This window comes from Ranitomeya imitator, chromosome 3 (genome assembly GCF_032444005.1).
Source record: "Ranitomeya imitator isolate aRanImi1 chromosome 3, aRanImi1.pri, whole genome shotgun sequence".
Lineage (NCBI taxonomy): Eukaryota > Metazoa > Chordata > Amphibia > Anura > Dendrobatidae > Ranitomeya > Ranitomeya imitator.
In genome coordinates, this window is record NC_091284.1 from 749,852,468 (window position 1) to 749,877,152 (window position 24,685).

Below are 24,685 nucleotides of genomic sequence, written 5' to 3' on the forward strand. Positions count from 1 at the left end.
TTCAGTAGCATGTCAAATATTTTTATTGTCGAAGAGTAGTTTAAAGAGTGAAATATTTTATGCTGATCTGGAAATGTGTCAGCCACAGAAATGATTAGATGTGGTATTGTATTTCTCATCCTGGTGCCTAGAAGTGAGAAAAATAAGGGCTTATTCACACGCTGATTTTTTTGCTGAATTTTATATGGATTTGTATGTTTTTTGCATTTTTTCTAAAGGTAAAATATACTGCATTTTAGGGTATATTCACATGCGACATTTTTTGCACAATATATTTGTTGAAATATGTAAAATAAAATATGCGGTGTTTTACAGCACTAGCCTAATCAATGAGTTTTATGACATTTCATGCTCGCTCATTTTTTTTGTTTGCATATTTTGAGCCCTGTTCCATTTTTGTCAGGATGCAGCTTGTCAATTCTTTCAGTATTTTTTTTCAGCACTTCAACATTCACATGAGTGAGTGAAACAGGCTGCCAAAAACGCACCTAGAAACACAACAAAAATGTGCAGATTGTACTTTCCTGCCACCGCTCTGGTTTTTGGTGCAGGAAAAAAAAATGCAAAAATGCAACGTGTGAATATACACTTCCTATATTTTGTTAGCTGCAAAATATAAAGTGAGCAACTACTCTATTAAGTGTTATTTAGCGAGAACCACATCAATATTGAGTATGGGGTCCTGCCAGACAATGTCAGAAATTGGAGACGTGGATGTACATATACGGGGCTTTCTCCATTCATTTCTTCGGGAACTCTGAAAATTGTCGCGCGGACATTTATGGAATATACAATTGATATGTCAAAATATCCCAGATGGGACAGTAATTTAATGCACCAAAAACTGAAGACGCCATTGATTAGTTGCCATTTAGCAGACTATAATTGATGGAAGCAGCACAGTATTCCAATAAGGCCGGAGTCACACTACAGCGAGATACGGCCGAGTCTCGCAGGCTAAAGCCAAGCTCTGGCACCGGCACTCCGGAGCGGAGCGTGCAGCTCCATGTATTGCTATGCGGCTGCCGCTCCGCTCTGGAGTGTCGGTGCCAGATTTTGTTTTTAACCTGCGAGACTCAGCCGTATCTCATTGTGTGTGATCCCGGCCTTCGAAGCATTAGCAGTCACTTTGGTGCTACAAACATGAGACTTCCGTCGGTGTTTCCCTGGGTTATGGAACATCAAGGTGTTATGGAGTTGTCTATGATTTCTATAATATATATAGGTATAAAAGCTAATATACAAACATAGCTGATTCGTATAATACCCCGCCTCTCCAGCACTAAGGCTCCAGATATCCCCGCCTAACTTTGTTTATTGGCTGCAGCAGTCACATGGATAGATAGCACAAGGGCGCCAGTGGGGATTAATAGAGCAGTAGGAAATTTAACAGGGTAGTTATGGTTACTTTGTTTTTTTTTTACATTTCCGACTATTAGACAAAATTACTTTAATTTGCGGAAAACCCCTTTAAAGCTCTAGATATTTGTTTTGTTATTGCCAATGATATTTCAACAGCTGATATGTATGCATACATTTCTCTCATGAATCGAATAGCATTACATGTTTCTACTGCCATGTGGCATCATTAATATAGCACGCCATCTGTTGGCATTGAAACAACATGTTCTTGCCAAAATTTTAAGACATACCCAAAATAGACTTACCAGAATTGTTACATAAACGGCTCATTTGCACATTGAAAATATGGGAATAAGAGATTAGTGATTGATATCTTTAGCAAGTTACCAGTGCCAAGTTGTAGACGCCCAATGTCTGCTTTGTTTTCCACAGCAGTATTGTTCTTCCAGTCCATTGCTCCCTCATTTTCATGTTATCACCGCACCACCATCATGATTCAGATCATGCGTGAACATTGACTTTCATTGGTTGGTGATTTAGATCCTTCAAATGTTGCTATGATAATAGTAATTTTTTGTCACTTTTTCACATTATTCATGCAAGATTTTTTATATTACACTTTGGCAGATCCTCTGGTGTTCCTCACTGATCTTTGTTCATTTTACTGCAATGGCGATATACTATATGCTCATGTGACCACTGCAGCCAATCACTATCCTCAGCAGTGTTTATGTGGATAGACCGCCGCAGGATAATCAACAAATGTCTCTGGGCACCATTGGAGTGGTTGCAGCAGGGAATTTATCAGGTAAATAATAATTCTGCTGCAATTTTTTTTTAATATATTTACTTTGTTCTGATTTCAGAAAACCCACTTCATATTTTTTATCATAAGTTGAACTTTTTTTTATGATGATAGAATATACAGGTTACAATACAGCCAGAAATTGAATGAGCATTTTGTATCTATTTCCTTGCTTTAGCTGTTTTTTCATTACATTTCCTAAATAATACAGGCTATGACTAATCTGAGGAGATAAATTTAAAGAGTAATTAAACTTCATTTTTTCATATATAATTTTGTTCACCATGGAAACAATATCGTGTAAGTGACTTACCCTGCAGCACAGTACACATACAACCCCTGCATTTCCCTAAGTCTATTTTCCTCTCTATGTACTTGGAATACATTTTCTGTAATTGAAGGGGTCACCATCTTAGTAGTGTTATGGCTCTTGAGCAGGGTAGTGAGTTCAGATGTCTTCCTCCTGAGAAGAGGATTTTTATTTTAAAAATTGATTTTAACGGTTTCACCAAATTTTACCAAACAAATTGTCTTGTTTTTCAAACAGAGAATGGAATCTCAATTTCTTCAAAACCTGTAATTTCAGGAAATTAGACACAAGCTCAATCCTCCACATATCGATGTGCTCATGTCTACCTCTGAGCTCTCAGCTAGCACACACTCTGCCTCCTGCACAGTGTTGTCAGAAAAATCTCCTGTAGTATGCTTGTCCACAGAGCTATTGAGCTCAGCCAGTGTGTCACTCTGTGAATGTAGGAAAGTCAGAGAGGAGGCACCCTAAAGTTTCTCTTAATCTATACTTTCCGTAATCTATCCCCAACCTCAGGGTTACCCCTGAAGTTGGAGATGCCTGGGTCTCATACCTTTCTGTGCTCCTGTATGCAGGTTGCAGGATGCAGTGACAGACAGAAGGCAGAGCTAGGGTTATCAAATTAAACAGTTTTAATTTTAACATGGTAAACCCATGTTAAAATTAAAACTGTTAAATTTGATAACCCTAGCTCTGCCTTGCAAAAAGATTAAGGGTTAAACAGGGCAATAGCAGTCCAATTGTGGAAAATATGCAGGGTAAATAAACAATGTGACAGTAGTTCGGTGATGCACTTATCGTATCAGAAGTTCTTCAGAAGGCAGGAACAATTTGGGGGTTAGGAACACCTTCAATGGCTGGCACGGTGTTGGTCAAAGGAGATTGAGCTGGTAATGTTGGTCCATCTTCTGGCAGCAGCGATCAGTCTCCAGTACCTTCCGCTGAGCCCCATGTCCATGAACATAGGCAGCCAGAGCAAACAAGGCAGCAGCACGATCAAGGCCCTCTGTAGGCAGGAAGGCGTCTGGTGTAAAGGTGGGCCACAAATGTCTGTCCAGTAGCCGGTTCTCTCTTCGCGGCATGGGCGCTGTACTCGGGGTCATGAAGCGCATGGCACCTTGCTCTCTGTCAGTTACTGGGCGCGCTACACTTCTCTCTCTGCAATTCCCACTGGTCACGGCAGGAATACACAAACGTGGGCCAGCGCAGCCTTGATGCTCAAGGGTTGGAGCGCTTCTCTCTCTGTGCTGTGCGCTGCCTGTTCCTGCCAAGACTGACTGCTTCCGTGCGCGTCATGGCTCTTGCCACTTAACCACACACCCTATTTCCAAGCGCAAAGGTCTGTCCGGTCTCTTACTCTTTCCCCCGGAAAACAAAAGAGACAGCCCAGACAATTCAGGACCCGGCATAGGACAGGTAACCGTGGCCTGGTTCTCCTTCTTACACTCCTAAAAAGTGGAAAGTGGCAGTAGTAAAAGGGTAACAACAGCTGGACAGACAGGAATGAAAAAACAACAGACATACAGGATAAAATACAAAGGAAAAATGAGTACACAGTAATGAGGCAGAAAATCAAAAAGAATACAAGAAGGGGAAGGTAGAGGTAATCACAACAAACCACATGCAACAATCTCAAGACTACTAGAGCGACTCTCCAGAATACTTTCTTCAATGATGCCAGGGACAGAATGAAGATTCTATTGCTCACATGGAGGGAAGCCAGACCATAGGTTTATACAATGAAAGGGTGAGGTTCCAATAAGCATCACAGCCAATATGAGGAACTCTAAACTCTTTCCATTCACAAGAACTCTGTAAAAGGGAACCTGTAACCCCCTCCCCCCCCCAGGCGTTTGTAACTAAAAGAGCCACCTTGTGCAGCAGTAATGCTGCATTCTGACAAGGTGGCTCTTTTAGTTCAGGTCCCTGGCACTGCTGAAAGAATCGTTTTTTAAATTTGACCCTCGTACCATCAAATCGGCAGGGGGGCAGGTCTTTCCCCCCTAATCCAGACGCCTCCCAGCCATCACTTAGGGCCTCTGTGCGCCGGGCGCTGCCTCCTCTTCCTTCAGTAGCGTCCCCGGCGCCTGCACTGTAAGTTCGAAGGGCAGCGCAACTGCGCATGCCCCCCCAAAAAACAACAAGTTTCCGAAGTTTTCATGCTCGACATAATTCTGTTAAAAAATGTAAGTTTTGGTACTTTTTGTTAAAGGACAAAACATTACACTCACATGTCCTTGTCCTTGGCCTTCACATGCCTTAATCAATGCCTCAGCCCCCCTTCCTTTGCTCTGCCAGTTCTATGGCCAGTGGATGACCTCATGAGAGCAAGAAGAAGGCATTACAAGTCATTGACTTAATAAATTAGAACTCATGTGACCACAGAAGGCCAATCACTAAGCTCAGTGCTGGAAGAACAGAAGACCTGTGCAGCTCTCCAGGGATTTGAGGCAGCATAGGCAATCAGGTTAAGACCTAGGACATATTTGTTTTCTAATTTTTAACTCCTTTTCATTAAGACCTCACTGCATTACAAATGTCTTTTCACGTTAATCTGAGCACTTTCGATTCAGACTGTTTTTTTTCTAATCAGTTTTGTGAGATTCGCTCATTTCTAAATTGCACATTTTCTCTCTCTCGCTCTGTCTAGTTGGGGGAATGGATTTTTTTGCGGAAAGAAAGGACTTTGCTAATTTCTCTTATTCAGTCAGATCTACTTCATCTGATGGCCCCTTCTCTTTTCATGGTATCAGAGCTCATTCCCCTATTTTATAATAATGAATGAGGCTGTTCATGTTTGTGATTTTCCGCAGACAGAAGAATCTGCGCAAAATCGTGGAGACATGCCGATATTGATCTGAGTGTCTGATCAAAATCAGTAATGCAAGTCTATGGTCCGTGAAAAAAATTGAACAGCACTCAGAGACCATGTGAGTGCCGTCCGATCTTCATGGACTGTTGGACAGGAGAAGGTGGAGAAACTTTTTTTTTTCTACGTACGAGGAAAAACTCATGAAACTCGTACCAAACTTGGAACAAACTCTGATAAAACTTTGATGAAATTCTCACCGAAATCACTGATGAAACTTGGTCGATTTTTCTTGTACTTAAAAAAAAAAGCTGTCATATGAATGTGCCCCTTAGTCAGACAAAAAGGAAAAAGACATTTCTGTAGCTCCCTTTCCTCCCAGTTTTTTTATTTACTATTTTAGGCTTAATTCACACATTCCCAAGATTTTTTTTCGTTCTGATTTTGATCATTATTTGTCTATAGTTTGGCGTTTGACTCATGCTGCATCATATTTACTTCACAATTTTTTTTTTTCAAGATCTGACTTTTAAAAAAAAATACAGTTCAGACAAACCATGTGAACCATTAACAAAGTCTTTTGGTGATTTCAGTACATTGCAGAATTTCTTTGTCTGCACGGTGTATTTTGCAAGAAAAACGTGTACAATAGATTGCAGTTACTTTAACAAACATAATTCCATGCTGGCGAAAGGAAAGAGGGATTCAGCAGAAAGCATTGTTGGCTTTTACAAAGTCTAAGGAGAAAGTTTCTCAAAGTAAGAAGTGATAAGCAAAAAACGCTTCTATATTTAGTTGCAGAGGTGCATGTTATTCTTAATTACTGCTTATAATTGTGTATAACACTTAATGTGTTCACTTAAAAACTGGTTAGATAGAAGAACATGTATTCATCTGTCTGTAAGCCTTAAAATAGCACCGAGTAGGAGTTAAGGATGAAGCAAGGATTAGGGCTCATATTCATCTGCGTATAAATCAGACGAGTGCAATCGGATGAAAAAAAAAATCTGATTGTACTCTGACAAATATTATTCAATGATTATGTGTTCATCTGTGATTTTTTTTTCTGAGCTTGGATCGGACTGAGAAAAAAATTGAAACACGCGGCGAGTGGCCGCGTATATCGGACGAGACTTGCCAATGCAAGTCAGTTGGTATGAGAAAAAAAGGATGGGCATGCAGACTGTCCATTTTTTCCGGATGCACTACCATTCTGTAGCGTAGGACATTGTAGATGGTCCTGAAATGTAGAATAATAGTTGCAGAGACAATGTGTGCGTATTTGTCTCAAGTCACACTGATGGTCCATGTGGTGTCCGAGTTTTTCTCGCACCCATATACTTGCATTGGCGAGTCTCTGAAGATATACGCGTGAAATCGCAGCATGCTGTGATTTTACACGCACGTTGGATACGCCTGAGAAAAAATATGGTCGTGTGAGCTGCCCCATAGATTAACAGTTGTCCGGGCATGCTCTCGAGTAATGAGTATATTCGCTCATCACTAATGCTGACACATTTTTATATCATGAAAAGACTATAAATAAGTACGGTAAAAATGCAATGAAGTGGGCAAGGAAAACAAAATGGTTGTGAACGGTGGCCACAATCCCGGCTGTTGTACTTGTCTGAAACAAAAAAAAACAGAGATTCTTAATTTCTATAACTGTCACTATCTCCAGTAGCAGAAATTTTAAAAAGGCATGAAAATTAAAATAAATGGCATAATGCTAAAAATTGAGTATCGAATTTTGTCACAATTGGAGGCCTGTCAAAATTACAAAAATAATATTTCAACCTTATTCTGGTACAGGAACGTACTTATATGATGAAAATGTGTGTACCAGCCCAGCAATTGGCTCTGAAGATATCGTAGCCACTGATTTGAAAAGAAAGTGGTTTCTAGAAAAATGCGTTTTTTTAATGTTTTTCGTACTGATTACACAGAGATATGTTTACATACAATCAATCAATCAGCCATTCCAGGAAAATAGTAATTCTTCCTTGTGCTCATAAAATTCCTGCAGAGCTGCTCTCTCTTTTAGAGTATGTGCACACGTCAGGATTTTTTCCTGACAAAATCCGGAGATTTCTGCCAGAAATCCGCGTGCTTTTTTTGCGCGGATTTTGCGCGGAATTTGCGAGTTTTTGGCGTGTTTTTTGCGGATTTTTTGCGTTTTTTTCCGGACACTCCAATTTGATGGGTAATCCGCAAAAAATCCGCAAAAATAATAAACATGCTCGTTTTTTTTGCGGAATGCGTTTTTTTTTGCGGAAAAAAACGCAAACATATGCACAAAAAATGCGGAATGCATTCTAAATGATAGGATGCATAATGTTTGCGTTTTTTAGCGATTTTATAGCGTTTTTATCGGGAAATTCCGCAAAAAAAACGCTAAAAATCCGGACGTGTGCACATACCCTTATCGATGAGATCTGTAGTCTCCAATGGAGTCAGACAAACGCCGCTCGAAGCCACTTAAACGAGCCTTGTCCCACATGTGCACGTACATCCCTGCTTGCAGTCCAATAGTCATTTCATTAAGAATTGGTATAAACCCCTCGATAAAGATAATTATTACCAAAAGCATAGCTATGCTCACAATCTTTGCACCTCAGTGAAGTTGTTTCGGAGCAAATGACGAAATGAGTGAGTTGAGTGATTCTTTGCAATTTTGCATTTCTGCTCCAACACAACGTTCCAGTAAATCATCCTATTGGATGTCTGATCAGTGTGAGGTGATTACAAAGGGTCATAATACTAAGGAATAATTTTTAAAATGCTGCTCAAAACGCAATCATCTATTGGGCAAATTAATCCAAAAGCTAAGAAAGCATACTGGCACACAAGGCCGACGGAATGCTCATTTGAGCGCCATGTGGTCCGAGCTCCGAGCGCGCGTCTGAGATCACTCTCTGACTTTTTTAATATTGCAAAGTGAGCTAAATCATTCTGCAGATATATTCTCCACACTAAATACATTAAAAATATGAAAACAAAATCTATTTTTATGATCCGCTGTAATAGAAGATCACCTTAATGCTGGCCATACACCTCTACTTGACCCCTCCCACACATGCACTGCCATGGACAAATCCAGGAGGCTGCAGTGCATTTTCTAGATATGCTCCTCATTTTCCATCCTGTGCATTTCAGGAACACAATGCCAAGGAAAGAGTGGATGAGCTGTGTAGACAGTGAGCCAGGCATCACAATCCCCTTACGAAAATGACAGGCAGAGAACATTTGCTGCCTGGCACAGTCACTCACTGCTAGACACTCACTCAGCCAAACTCTTTAGAGTGAGGCTATGTGCACACGTTGCGGATTTTGCTGCGGATCCGCAGCGGATCTGCAGCTGCGGGTCCACAGCAGTTTCACATGAGTTTACAGTATAATGTAAACCTATGGGAAACAGAAAACGCTGTGCCCATGTTGTGGGAAAAAACCCTCGGAAACGCAGCAGTTTACATTCCGCAGCATGTCAATTCTTTGAGCGGATTCCGCAGCGGTTTACACCTGTTCCATAATAGGAATCCGCAGGTGTAAAACCGCGGTAAATCCACAGGTAAAAAGCAGTGCCTTTTACCTGCGGATTTCTAAAATCCGCTGCGGAAAAATCCGCAGAGGTCCATTCTACGTGTGCACATACCCTAAGAGTCCAACCACCACCATGCCTGGTTTTCCAGCAGGGAGCACAACTTCTCGTGGTATCTGTCTGGTGTCCTGTCCACAGCAGTTTAGCATCTCTCTTTAGCATCAACATGAGAGGCCTAGGCAGAAGCATTCAGAGTGGTAAGTGGGGGCACATCTGCTAAACTAATTTGGATGCAGTGAGACTTTGGCGGGACAAATATGTTTTCTATTAAAAATGTAAAGGTACATTGATACTAGCACCGGTCTCCCCCACATGCCAGCTCACATGATAGTCACATGGTCTGCTGCCATTTTATACCACTGCAAGTCATATAACAGCAAGATACAGTATTATTTTTCATGTGAAGATCCACATGGCTACTTATTTCGAACAGTCACCTGATATGACAAATGCACTTTAAGACTTATCCCAGTCATGCAATTTAAAAGTAATCTGAATTTGGTCATTTTAAGGGGAAAAAAATATAAGAAAGGAGGAAAAATCCCAGTTACTTAAAGCACCAATCCAACAGTTTTTTTTTTTTATTTTACCACTGGAGTGGTGTTTCTAATCTTATACTCACCTGCCGCCATCTTCACCTTTAAACACTGCCGCTCCTGTCAGACTCCAGCAGTTTGTGACCTGCCAGATCCCTCCAGTGTAATCTCCTTCTGGCTCTCATATACTTTCATTGAGAGCTTTTGATCTAACTTCTGGGTTAAGGTCACAAGATGGTGTCGTGGGACCGGAGTGGTGCAGATAAAAGATTGAGACGCTGGAGGGTGTGCGTAAGACCGGGGACGGGAACCTTACATTAGAAGCACAACTCCAGTGCTGAAAAAAAAACTACAGAAAAACAAACAAACAAAAGCTGGAGTGGTGCTTTAAAGGAATGGAAAAAATATATATCTATATGTGTTAAATCAATGCATCAAATATGAGGAACATTTTTAATAAACACTCCAAAAGTTTTCATTCCCCTCTTTAGACGAAGGTCTCCACAGTTGATTTTTGGTGTCAATTGCTGGATTTTATATCATCATTGCAAAGTCATGAACTCAATTTATCTCTGACAATTTAAAGATTTGGATTACAGCACCAGAAAAATAATACTTCAGCAGTGTCACATTTAACCTTCACATTTTACATACTGCAAGTATTTTTAGTTAAATGTGTCACAAAAACTAAGCGATGACAAGTGAATGTTATTTTTGATACACAATAGCTAAGCACTATTTTATTGACAAACTATTATATGCGTGCAAACCATAAACCCAAGAAAAAACTAGAACCATATAGTCTCATCAGGAAATGTATAGACGGAAATGCCTTCCTTTGTGCCCCCGCACAATAATGATGTCCCACTTTTCATATGGTGTGACAAAAATAAATTTTGTTCCCAAACAGAGGGTTGAACTATCTGCTATATGTTAATTTTATTGTGTGTTGATATCACTGTTTCAAATAATATTACAGAGATGTTGAACCTGTTTTTAGGAACTGACTAGTAAAAGTTATGTTTATAAACCGAACTGTTGCTATTTTTCCTGATCCTATTGTGGAACAAACGGTAGTGGGAGATTATTTGTAGTATTGCTCTATATATACATACTGTGAGAGTACTGTGCCAAAAACCCTCTGTTTGTGCTCTGCACCCCTGCCTGTGGAAGTATTGTGCCAAAAAGCCTCTGCAAACTCTGCAGCTGTGTCTGTACGAGTAGTGGGCCTAAAAAATTATTTTACTCTACCGATGTGCCTGTATGAGTTGTGGCTAGGCTTTAAAAATAATTATACTTTACCGCTGTGTCTGTACAAGTCGTGGCCATGCCTAAAAAATTATTATACTCTACCGCTGTGTCTATAAGTAATTATACTATACAGCTGTCTCTGTAAGAGTTGAGGCTGGTGCTAAAAAAATAATTATACTGTGTCACTATGTACGAGTTGTGGCCGGGAATAAGAAACTAATTTTGCTCTACCTCTGTGTCTGTATGAGTTGTGGCTATGCCTAAAAAACTAAAGTCACATTTCAATGACATGAAAAGCGCCATTTCTCAGCCAATGAAGGTGGACGCAGAGTGTGGGCAGCGTGATGACATAGGTCCTGGTCCCCACCATCTTAGAGAAGGGCATTGCAGTGATTGGCTTGCTGTCTGCGGCGTCACAGGGGCTATAAAGAGGCATTCCCGCCGACCGCCATCTTACTGCTGCTGATCTGAGCCTAAGGAGAGGTTGCTGCCGCTTCGTCAGAAGCAGGGATAGCATTAGGCAGGGTCCATTAACCACCAAACCGCTTGTGCTGTAGCGATTTCCACTGTCCAACACCACCTTTTGTTTGCAGGGACAGTGGAAGCTACTTTTTTTTTTCCTCAGCGCTGTAGCTTATTAGGCTGCCTTATAAGGCTCCCTGATAGCTGCATTGCTGTGTGTACGCCGCTGTGCAATCCAACTGCTTTTTTCAAAGCACAAATCCTGTTGTTCCTTCAATTTCTGCACAGCTATCTTGTTTGTTTGTCCACACTTTTGATTTAATTTGTGCATCAGTCCACTCCTTATTGCTGCCTGCCATACGTGGCTGAGATTACTGCAGGGAGACAGTAATTGTAGGACAGTCCCTGTTTTTTTTTTTTTGTGGGAGATTAAGATTGGCATTTCTGCTAGAGTGCCATCCCTGTGTGTGCCATCTCTCTCACATAGTGGCCCATAGAAAGCCTTTTTATTTTCCTGTTTTTTTTTTGTGGGGTTTATAAATTCTCCCTGAAAAAAAAAAGACAGTGGGAGATGAATATTGGCCTTTGGGCTTGTGTGCCAGTCCTGAGTGTGCCATCTCTCTCTCAAATAGTGGGCCATAGAAAGCCTATTTTTTTTTTATTGGGTTTCTAAATTCTCCCTGAAAAAATAAAAAAAAATCAGTGGGAGATTAATATTGCCCTTTCTGCTTGTGTGCCACTCCTGACTCCTGGGTGTGCCATCTCTCTCTCAAATAGTGGGCCATAGAAAGCCTATTTTTCTTTTTATTGGGTTTCTAAATTCTCCCTGAAAAAATAAAAAAAAAATTAGTGGGAGATTAATATTGCCCTTTCTGCTTGTGTGCCACTCCTGACTCCTGGGTGTGCCATCTCTCTCTCTGAAATAGTGGGCCATAGAAAGCCTATTTTTTTTTATTGGGTTTCTAAATTCTCCCTGAAAAATCATTTTTTTTTATTTGGTTTCTAAATTCTTCCTGAAAAAATCATTTTTTTAAAATTTTGTTTCTAAAGTCTCCCTGAAAAAATAAAAAAAAATCAGTGGGAGATTAATATTGCCCTTTCTGCTTGTGTGCCACTCCTGACTCCTGGGTGTGCCATCTCTCTCTCAAATAGTGGGCCATAGAAAGCCTATTTTTCTTTTTATTGGGTTTCTAAATTCTCCCTGAAAAAATAAAAAAAAAATTAGTGGGAGATTAATATTGCCCTTTCTGCTTGTGTGCCACTCCTGACTCCTGGGTGTGCCATCTCTCTCTCTGAAATAGTGGGCCATAGAAAGCCTATTTTTTTTTATTGGGTTTCTAAATTCTCCCTGAAAAATCATTTTTTTTTATTTGGTTTCTAAATTCTTCCTGAAAAAATCATTTTTTTAAAATTTTGTTTCTAAAGTCTCCCTGAAAAAATAAAAAAAAATCAGTGGGAGATTAATATTGCCCTTTCTGCTTGTGTGCCAGTCTTGACTCCAGGGTGTGCCATCTCTCTCTCTCAAATAGTGGGCCATAGAAAGCCTATTTTTTTTTTTATTGGGTTTCTAAATTCTCCCTGAAAAAATCATTTTTTTTTATTTGGTTTCTAAATTCTTCCTGAAAAAATCATTTTTTTTAAATTTTGTTTCTAAAGTCTCCCTGAAAAAAAAAAAAAAGTGGGAGATCAATATTGACATTTCTGCTTGAGTGACAGTCCTGCGTGTGTGGCATCTCTCTCATTTGGTGCCACCGAAAACAGAGTGTGTAACATTGTGCCTGATTTTCCTTGCGGTCTCACCCACCTGTAAAGGGATATCTAAATCATACTGAAGTTATAGCTCACCGTGTAAGTTGTTTGACAGCAACAAATACCGTTACTTTGATTACGTTTTTAAAACAATGAGGAAGTCTGGTGGAAGAGGTTGTGGCCGTGGGCGTTCATTGTCAGCTGGTAATGATGGTAGTGGCAGTGGAGCATCAGGTGGTCGTGGGAAAAAAATATTGCACCTAAGTCTGGAGCTGTGGAGCCAGGTTCGTCGTCTGGCTACAGAAGGCCTCGAACGCTCCCTTTTCTGGGAGTAGGAAAACCGCTTTTAAAGCCGGAGCAGCAAGAGCAAGTTTTGGCTTACCTTGCTGACTCAGCCTCTAGCTCTTTTGCCTCCTCTTTGAAACTGGTAAATGTAAAAGCAGCGCGTCGTTAGTGGATGTTCACGGTCAGGGACAAGTCGCTTCCTTGTCCTCTTCAGCAAAAACAACAGCAGAGAAGGATGCAGCAGGCGACACAACGGGTTACTCCATGGAGCTCTTTACACATACCGTCCCTGGCTTAGAAAGTGAAGCAGTTAACAGGCCATGCCCATTACAAGTTGAATCTGACATGGAGTACACAGATGCACAGCCACAGCCAGACTACTATGCTGGTCCTTTGACTCAGACCACAACATTGCCCTCGCAGGGTACTGATCCAGAATCAGACCCTGATGAGACTATGTTGCCCCGTCACGAACGCTCTACCGCCGACTTACACGGTGACACGGACGAAGTTGCGCACGAGCTAGAAGAGGAGGTTATAGATGACCCAGTTGTTGACCCCGATTGGCAGCCATTGGGGGAACAGGGTGCAGGCGGCAGTAGTTCTGAAGCGGAGGACGAGGGGCTGCAGCAGGCATCAACATCGCAACAGGTTCCATCTGCCGGGTCCGTAGATGGGACAAAACGCGTGGCAAAGCCAAAAACTGTTGGAGGACAGCGTGGCCATCCGGTTAAAGCTCAGTCTGCAATGCCTGAAAAGGGATCCGAGGCTCGAAAGAGTGCAGTCTGGCATTTTTTTAAACAACATCCAATTGATCCGCAGAAAGTCATCTGTCAAAAATGTTCAACTACCTTAAGCAGAGGTCAGAATCTGAAAAGTCTCAATACAAGTTGCATGCATAGACATTTAACCACCATGCATTTGCAAGCCTGGACTAACTACCAAACGTCCCTTAAGGTTGTAGCACCCTCGGCAATGAAGCTAGTCACCAACGCTACATCCCTGCTGTCACTGTAAGGCCACCATTTTCCGCACCACCTGCAGTATCTGTGCAGGTTTCTTTGCCAGGCCAAAGCAGTCAGGGTCAGGGAATCACCAGTTTCGCAGTAGGAAACACTGCATCTAGGGCACAGGCGGAAACAATACCGTCTCCAACCGTCTCTCAGTCTGACATGTCCACCGGCACACCCGCTAGTTCCACGATCTCCAGCTCTCCAGTCCAGCTCACCCTACATGAGACTCTGGTTAGAAAAAGGAAGTACTTATCCTCGCATCCGCATACACAGGGTTTGAACGCCCACATAGCTAGACTAATCTCGTTAGAGATGATGCCCTACCGGTTAGTTGAAAGTGAAGCTTTCAAAGCCCTGATGGACTACGCTGTACCACGCTACGAGCTACCCAGTCGACACTTCTTTTCGAGAAAAGCCATCCCAGCCCTCCACCAGCATGTTAAAGAGCGCATCGTCCATGCACTCAAGCAATCTGTGAGTACAAAGGTGCACCTGACAACAGATGCATGGACCAGTAGGCATGGCCAGGGACGTTACGTGTCCATCACGGCACACTGGGTGAATGTGGTGGATGCAGGGTCCACAGGGGACATCAATTTCGGGACAGTTCTGCCTAGCCCACGGTCTAGGAAACAGTTGGCTGTAGGCGTTCGCACCCCCTCCTCCTCCTCGTCCTCCTGCAGAAGCGAGAGCTCGTCCACAGATCGCAGTCGCCCAACCACTCCATCCGCAACTGCCACTGTTGCACACCAGTTGTCCCATTATGGGGCAGCTACTGGCAAGCGTCAACAGGCTGTATTGGCTATGAAGTGTTTGGGCGACAACAGACACACTGCGGAAGTTCTGTCCGAGTTCTTGCAGAAAGAAACGCAGTCGTGGCTGGGCAAAGTAGATCTTGAGGCAGGCAAGGTAGTGAGTGATAACGGAAGGAATTTCATGGCTGCCATCTCCCTTTCCCAACTGAAACACATTCCTTGCCTGGCTCACACCTTAAACCTGGTGGTGCAGTGCTTCCTGAAAACTTATCCGGGGTTATCCGACCTGCTCCTCAAAGTGCGCGGACTTTGCTCACATATCCGCCGTTCGCCCGTACACTCCAGCCGTACGCAGACCTATCAGCGGTCTTTGAACCTTCCCCAGCATCGCCTAATCATAGACGTTGCAACAAGGTGGAACTCAACACTGCACATGCTTCAGAGACTGTGCGAACAGAGGCGGGCTGTTATGTTTTTGTGGGAGGATACACATACACAGGCAGGCAGTAGGATGGCAGACATGGAGTTGTCAGGTGTGCAGTGGTCGAAGATACAAGACATGTGTCAAGTCTTTCAGTGTTTTGAGGAATGCACACGGCTGGTTAGTGCAGACAACGCCATAATAAGCATGAGCATCCCCCTAATGCGTCTGCTGATGCATAGTTTGACGCACATAAAAAATCAGGCGTCTGCAGCAGAGGAAGAGGAAAGCCTTGATGACAGTCAGCCATTGTCTGGTCAGGGCAGTGTACAGGACGAGGTAGCGGGCGAAGAGGAGGAGGACGAGGAGGATAATGGGGATGAGTATATTTTTAATGAGGAAGCTTTTCCGGGGCCACTGGAAATTGGTGGCATGGCAAGGCCGGGTTCTGTTTTTTTGAGGGACACAAGTGACGTAGATTTGCCTGAAACTGCCCCTCAATCAAGTACAACCGCAGATTTGACAACTGGAACTTTGGCCCACATGGCGGATTATGCCTTACTTATCCTCAAAAGGGACACACGCATTACTAAAATGATGAACGATGACGATTACTGGTTGGCCTGCCTCCTTGATCTTCGCTATGAAGGCAAATTGCAAAATATTATGCCACATGACAACTTGGAACTAATATTAGCAACCAAACAATCAACTCTTGTTGACCGTTTGCTTCAGGCATTCCCAGCACACAGCGCCCGTGATCGTTCTCACACGAGCAGCAGGGGGCAGCAGAACAGAAGTGTTAGAGGTGCAGAAATCCGAAGTGGCATTGGACAGAGGGGTTTTCTGACCAGGTTGTGGAGTGATTTTGCTATGACCGCAGACAGGACAGGTACTGCTGCATCAATTGAAAGTGACAGGAGACAACATTTGTCCAGTATGGTTACTAACTATTTTTCATCCCTTATCGATGTTCTACCTCAACCGTCATTCCCATTTGATTACTGGGCATCCAAATTAGACACCTGGCCAGAATTGGCAGAATATGCATTGCAGGAGCTTGCTTGCCCGGCAGCTAGTGTCCTATCAGAAAGAGTATTCAGTGCTGCAGGTTCAATATTAACCGAAAAAAGGACTCGTCTGGCCACCCAAAATGTTGATGATCTAACCTTCATTAAAATGAACCACAACTGGATTTCGAATTCTTTTGCTCCACCTTGCCCGGCCGACACCTAGCTTTCCTATGAAAAGGTATTGCCTGTGGACTACTCTGAATGACTTTACCAATCTCGTAATTTGCAGCAGCTGATTGTCCAGCATACGACATGTTTACACCTCGCTAAATGGCCAAACTCCCCACACGGGGCCGTGGTATCGCCACTTGGCGCAAGCACCCGTGAGAGTGCTGTTTGTCTGAAGAGGTGGGTGTGCCCGCTTTTGGTCTACGGCACTGCCACTGGGTCCCTCATAGTACAATAAAGTGTCTCTGGCGGTGGTGGTGCGCACCCAACATCAGACACACTGTTGTAACATGAGGGGCCCTGGGCATGTACCGCCGGCCACAAGAGAGTTCACCCACCCCCACCTCAAACATTGCTCTACCACGTGCACAATTATCTCTCACAGTTACAGCTATGTTTAGTCTATGCGCTGACATCCGTAAATTACTGCCACTGACAATACCATTGTGTTGACATGTATGATGGTACTTAACATAGTCAGGGGCAGTGTCCTATATTTACCCAAGTAAATACAGTACTTTGTGCCAAATTACTAGGTCTGAAACTACGCAGAGGAGCCCAACCCTGTACCTAATGATTGCACCCTTTTGGTTTTTCTTTTTGTTGTAATGCGAGACATTAAAATGTATTGATTTTTTGGGACTACTAACTGGCAGACACTCATTACAATCGGCCGCCGCTGACAGCACCAATGGTGCCCACTGCCTGTGTACCCCTGCAAGAGAATTCAAAGTGCCTACAGCCCAATTTTATTATGTTAGGCCTTCGAAGCCTGTCTGCGGTCCCTCCTTCCACTAGGCCTCCACTGACCTGTCTACTGCTGCCCGTGTACCCCTGGAACCAATGTTAAAGTGCCTACAGCCCTAATTTATTATGTTATGCCTTCGAAGCCTGTCTGCGGTCCCTCCTTCCACTAGGCCTCCACTGACCAGTCTACTGCTGCCCGTGTACCCCTGGAACCAATGTTAAAGTGCCTAGAGCCCTAATTTATTATGTTAGGCCTTCGAAGCCTGTCTGTGGTCCCTCCTTCCACTAGGCCTCCACTGACCAGTCTACTGCTGCCCGTGTACCCCTGGAACCAATGTTAAAGTGCCTACAGCCCTAATTTATTATGTTAGGCCTTCGAAGCCTGTCTGCGGTCCCTCCTTCCACTAGGCCTCCACTGACCAGACCAATGCTGGCCGTGTACCCTTGGAACCAATGTTAAAGTGCCTACAGCCCTAATTTATTATGCTAGGCCTTCGAAGCCTGTCTGCGGTCCCTCCTTCCACTAGGCCTCCACTGACCTGTCTACTGCTGCCCGTGTTCCCCTGGAACTAATGTTAAAGTGCCTACAGCCCTAATTCATTATGTTAGGCCTTCGAAGCCTGTCTGCGGTCCCTCCTTCCACTAGGCCTCCACTGACCAATCTACTGCTGCCCGTGTACCCCTGGAACCAATGTTAAAGTGCATACAGCCCTAATTTATTATGTTAGGCCTTCGAAGCCTGTCTGCGGTCCCTCCTTCCACTAGGCCTCCACTGACCAGACCAATGCTGGCCGTGTACCCTTGGAACCAATGTTAAAGTGCCTACAGCCCTAATTTATTATGCTAGGCCTTCGAAGCCTGTCTGCGGTCCCTCCTTCCACTAGGCCTCCACTGACCTGTCTACTGCTGCCCGTGTTCCCCTGTAACCAATGTTAAAGTGCCTACAGCCCAAATTTATTATGTTAGGCCTTCGAAGCCTGTCTGCGGTCCCTCCTTCCACTAGGCCTCCACTGACCTGTCTACTGCTGCCCGTGTTCCCCTGGAACCAATGTTAAAGTGCCTACAGCCCAAATTTATTATGTTAGGCCTTCGAAGCCTGTCTGCGGTCCCTCCTTCCACTAGGCCTCCACTGACCTGTCTACTGTTGCCCGTGTTCCCCTGGAACCAAAGTTAAAGTGCCTATAGCCCTAATTCATTATGTTAGGCCTTCGAAGCCTGTCTGCGGTCCCTCCTTCCACTAGGCCTCCACTGACCAGACCAATGCTGGCCGTGTACCCCTGGAACCAATGTTAAAGTGCCTACAGCCCTAATTTATTATGTTAGGCCTTCGAAGCCTGTCTGCGGTCCCTCCTTCCACTAGGCCTCCACTGACCAGTCTACTGCTGCCCGTGTACCCCTGGAACCAATGTTAAAGTGCCTACAGCCCTAATTTATTATGTTATGCCTTCGAAGCCTGTCTGCGGTCCCTCCTTCCACTAGGCCTCCACTGACCTGTCTACTGCTGCCCGTGTTCCCCTGGAACCAATTTTAAAGTGCCTACAGCACTAATTTTTTATGTTAGGCCTTCGAATCCTGTCTGCGGTCCCTCCTTCCAATAGTTCTCCACTGACCAGACCAATGCTGGCTGTGTACCCCTGGAACCCAGCTGAAAGTGCATGGAGCCTCCTTTTTTTCTTTGTTTTATATTTAGAAAGCCCAGATGAACTACGCTGTACCACGGTTAAAGCTACCCAGTCGACATTTCCTTTGCGAGAAGCGCCATCCCAGCCATCCACCGGCATGAAAAAGTCTGCATTGTCATAGCACTCAGGCAATCAAACAGTAGAAAGGTGCACCTGACAAGAGACGCATGGACCAGTAGGCATGTCCACAAAAAGTTACGTGTCCATTACTGCGCACTGGGTTAATGTGTTGGATGCATGGTCCACAGGGGACAGCCTACAAAGTCTGTCTGCAGTCCTTAATTCAAATTGTCCTCTGCTGACCACACCACTGCTGCACGTGTACCCCTGGAACCAATTTTAAAGTGCCTACAACCTAATTTTGTTATGTTAGGCCTACTACGCCTGTCTGCGGTCCCTCCTTCCAATACTCATCCACTGACCACACCACTGCTGCCCGTGGACCCCTGGAACCTATTTTTAATTGCATAGAGCATCCTTTTTTTAATAGTAGGCGTACAAAGTCTGTCTGCGGTCCACTATTGAAATTGTCCTCCACTGACCAGAGCAATGCTGCCTGTGTACCCCTGTAACCTTTTTTAAACTGCAGTGAGCCACATTTTTGGTTTAAGGCCTACTACCTGTGTCTGTCTGCGCCACTCAATACAGCTGTCCTTCTTTGAAAAAAGCAGAGCGTCAATAGTCTTGTTTTCAGCCTCTAGGAATTTTAAAACTGCATTGGGGCTACTACTTTGGTAGGGCCTACTAACGGTGTCTGCCGCTGCAAGGTGTGCCCCAGGTTTCCTCTCCATTGCTTCGATCTTCCGACTCTCATTTTTTATTTGTTGACAACTACACTGCATTAGGCCTACAAATTGGGTATGGGGTGTAGAGAGACGTGTGTTACACTCCAAGGTGTTCCCCAGGTTTTGTCCACATTGCTTCGATCTTCCTACTCTCGTTTAGTAGTTGTTGAAAACTACACTGCATTAGGCCTACAAATTGGGTATGGGGTGTAGAGAGACGGTGTGTGTTACACTCCAAGGTGTTCCCCAGGTTTCCTCTCCATTGCTTGGGTCTTCCGACTCTCGTTTAGTAGTTGTAGAAAACTACACTACATTAGGCCTACAAATTGGGTATGGGGTGTAGACAGACGGTGTGTTACACTCCAAGGTATTCCCCAGGTTTCGTCCACATTGCTTCGATCTTCCTACTCTCGTTTAGGAGTTGTTGAAAACTACACTGCATTAGGCCTACAAATTGGGTATGGGGTGTAGAGAGATGGTGTGTTACACTACAAGGTGTTCCCCAAGTTTCGTCCACATTGCTTCGATCTTCCTACTCTCATTTAGTAGTTGTTGAAAACTACACTGCATTAGGCCTACAAATTAGGTATGGGGTGTAGAGAGACGGTGTGTTACACTCCAAGGTGTTCCCCAGGTTTCCTCTCCATTGCTTGGGTCTTCCTACTCTCGTTTAGTAGTTGTTGAAAACTACACTGCATTAGGCCTACAAATTGGGTATGGGGTGTAGAGAGACGGTGTGTTACACTCCAAGATGTTCCCCAGGTTTCGTCCACATTGCTTCGATCTTCCTACTCTCGTTTAGTAGTTGTTGAAAACTACACTGCATTAGGCATACAAATTGGGTATGGGGTGTAGAGAGACGGTGTGTTACACTCCAAGGTGTTCCCCAGGTTTCGTCCACATTGCTTCGATCTTCCTACTCTCGTTTAGTAGTTGTTGAAAACTACACTGCATTAGGCCTACAAATTGGGTATGGGGTGTAGAGAGACGGTGTGTTACACTCCAAGGTGTTCCCCAGGTTTCCTCTCCATTGCTTGGGTCTTCCGACTCTCGTTTAGTAGTTGTAGAAAACTACACTACATTAGGCCTACAAATTGGGTATGGGGTGTAGACAGACGGTGTGTTACACTCCAAGGTATTCCCCAGGTTTCGTCCACATTGCTTCGATCTTCCTACTCTCGTTTAGGAGTTGTTGAAAACTACACTGCATTAGGCCTACAAATTGGGTATGGGGTGTAGAGAGACGGTGTGTTACACTACAAGGTGTTCCCCAAGTTTCGTCCACATTGCTTCGATCTTCCTACTCTCATTTAGTAGTTGTTGAAAACTATACTGCATTAGGCCTACAAATTAGGTATGGGGTGTAGAGAGACGGTGTGTTACACTCCAAGGTGTTCCCCAGGTTTCCTCTCCATTGCTTGGGTCTTCCGACTCTCGTTTAGTAGTTGTTGAAAACTACACTGCATTAGGCCTACAAATTGGGTATGGGGTGTATTGAGACGGTGTGTTACACTACAAGGTGTTCCCCAGGTTTCGTCCACATTGCTTCGATCTTCCTACTCTCGTTTAGTAGTTGTTGAAAACTACACTGCATTAGGCCTACAAATTGGGTATGGGGTGTAGAGAGACGGTGTGTTACACTCCAAGGTGTTCCCCAGGTTTCGTCCACATTGCTTCGATCTTCCTACTCTCGTTTAGTAGTTGTTGAAAACTACACTGCATTTGACCTACAAATTGGGTATGGGGTGTAGAGAGACGGTGTGTTACACTCCAAGGTGTTCCCCAGGTTTCGTCCACATTGCTTCGATCTTCCTACTCTCGTTTAGTAGTTGTTGAAAACTACACTGCATTAGGCCTACAAATTGGGTATGGGGTGTAGAGACGGTGTTCCACTCCAAGGTGGTCCCCAGGTTTCCTCTCCATTGCTTCGATCTTCCTACTCTCGTTTAGTAGTTGTTGAAAACTACACTGCATTAGGCCTACAAATTGGGTATGGGGTGTAGAGAGACGGTGTGTTACACTCCAAGGTGTTCCCCAGGTTTCCTCTCCATTGCTTGGGTCTTCCGACTCTCGTTTAGTAGTTGTTGAAAACTACACTGCATTAGGCCTACAAATTGGGTATGGGGTGTAGAGACGGTGTCTTCCGCTCCAAGGTGTTCTCCAGGTTTCCTCTCCATTGCTTCAATCTTAAAGCTCTTGTTTAGTAGTTGTTGAAAACAACACTGCATTCGGCCTACAAGTTGGGTCTGGGTTGTAGAGACGGTGTCTTCCACTCCAAGGTGTTCTCCAGGTTTCCTCTCCATTGCTTCAATCTTCATGCTCGTCTTAAGTAGTTGTTGAAACAACACTACATTAGGCCTACAAGTTGGGTCTGGGTCGTAGAGACGGTGTGTTCCACTCCAAGGTGTTCTCCAGGTTGCCACATAATCGAAGCTGCATAGAGCCTATTTTGTAATTTTACGCCTACAAAGTCTTTCTGTGGTCCCTCCTTCCAATTGTCCTCCACTGAGCACAACAATGCAGAACGTGTGCCCATGTAACCTTTTTTAAACCAGCGTCGAGCCAACTTTGTGGTTTAAGGCCTACTTGTAGTGTCTGGCTGCGCCACTCAATACAGCTGTCCTCTTTACAAAAAATGACCTACAATTATCTGGTTTTCAGCCTATCGGAATTTTAAAACTGCAGTGGGCCTACTAGTTGGGTTGGGGCCTTCTATCTGTGTCTGCCGCTCCTTGCTGTTCTCCTACAGTGAACAAAGCTGTGCCGCCTGTTTACTACTCTTGCCAATTTTGAACTGCATTTAGACTACTTACAGATTTGGGCCTACTCTCTGTGTCAGCCTCTCATTCCAGTTGTCCTCCATTGAACAAAACAATGCCCCCTGGTTAGTCCTGTTACCAATTTTGAACTGCATTTAGCCCACTTTATTCTTTGGGCCTATATCTGTGTTTCCTCCTCATCCTGCCCATTGCCCAGCCAGTGATAGATGAGTCTGCTGGTACATTGACCCATAACGCAACATTCCCCGTGCACGCTACACTGCAAGATTGTGACCAGTAGCGTAGCTAGCAGGGGGGCAGAGGGTGCGGTCGCCCCGGGCCCACCGCTCACAGGGGCCCACCTGGAGCTATGCTACACTTAATTATATCAGCGTGCACAGCCTGCGGTAGAGACGAGGGAGACATGATCTTTCCCTGCACTACCGCGGGCTGTGGCTGAAGAGAGAGGAGCATATTCCCCAAAGCCCCCGCCCCCCCCCCTCATGCTGATACACGCTGAGTTCCAGGCCAGCACTGTACCTGACAGCTGCCTGCCTCAGTATACGGAAGACACGCCCACAGTGCACGCTGAGGGGGCATGCAATGTCTGCTGCAGAGCAGACAGGATGAAGCATCTTTTCCCAGTGAGACTGGAGAGGAGCAGGACACAGCAGTGTAAGTACAGCTCACACTTCTACTCTACTCTGCTGCTCTCCTGATAAGCCCCAGCAGGATTCCTGTGCTGTATCTGCAGTTTCTAGGGCACTGAGATTTATGGCGGCTGGTCAGTAATGTGCACTCATAGAGTGAGTGACCCTGGCTGCAGGACCCCACAGATGAGGATATACAATATGTCTCTTTCCTATATATACCATATATGGGAAAGAGTCAAATATCCTCATCTGTGGGGTCCTGCAGCCAGGGTCACGTGTTTCAATGCACATTACTGACCAGTCTTGTCAGTGTATATATATATATATATATATCTATAGATATATATATATATATATATATATATATATATATATATATCCATAGATATATACAGTGGGGCAAAAAAGTATTTAGTCAGTCAGCAATAGTGCAAGTTCCACCACTTAAAAAGATGAGAGGCGTCTGTAATTTACATCATAGGTAGACCTCAACTATGGGAGACGAACTGAGAAAAAAAAATCCAGAAAATCACATTGTCTGTTTTTTTAACATTTTATTTGCATATTATGGTGGAAAATAAGTATTTGGTCAGAAACAAACAATCAAGATTTCTGGCTCTCACAGACCTGTAACTTCTTCTTTAAGAGTCTCCTCTTTCCTCCACTCATTACCTGTAGTAATGGCACCTGTTTAAACTTGTTATCAGTATAAAAAGACACCTGTGCACACCCTCAAACAGTCTGACTCCAAACTCCACTATGGTGAAGACCAAAGAGCTGTCAAAGGACACCAGAAACAAAATTGTAGCCCTGCACCAGGCTGGGAAGACTGAATCTGCAATAGCCAACCAGCTTGGAGTGAAGAAATCAACAGTGGGAGCAATAATTAGAAAATGGAAGACATACAAGACCACTGATAATCTCCCTCGATCTGGGGCTCCACGCAAAATCCCACCCCGTGGGGTCAGAATGATCACAAGAACGGTGAGCAAAAATCCCAGAACCACGCGGGGGGACCTAGTGAATGAACTGCAGAGAACTGGGACCAATGTAACAAGGCCTACCATAAGTAACACACTACGCCACCATGGACTCAGATCCTGCAGTGCCAGACGTGTCCCACTGCTTAAGCCAGTACATGTCCGGGCCCGTCTGAAGTTTGCTAGAGAGCATTTGGATGATCCAGAGGAGTTTTGGGAGAATGTCCTATGGTCTGATGAAACCAAACTGGAACTGTTTGGTAGAAACACAACTTGTCGTGTTTGGAGGAAAAAGAATACTGAGTTGCATCCATCAAACACCATACCTACTGTAAAGCATGGTGGTGGAAACATCATGCTTTGGGGCTGTTTCTCTGCAAAGGGGCCAGGACGACTGATCCGGGTACATGAAAGAATGAATGGGGCCATGTATCGTGAGATTTTGAGGGCAAACCTCCTTCCATCAGCAAGGGCATTGAAGA

General features: G+C 44.1%; 1 protein-coding gene across 1 annotated transcript in view; it reads left to right on the plus strand.

Moving 5' to 3' along the window:
* The window catches only part of TRPC4 (transient receptor potential cation channel subfamily C member 4), a 413,435-nt gene that overhangs the window by 328,741 nt on the left and 60,009 nt on the right, over window positions 1–24,685 (plus strand). The window lies entirely within an intron of this gene.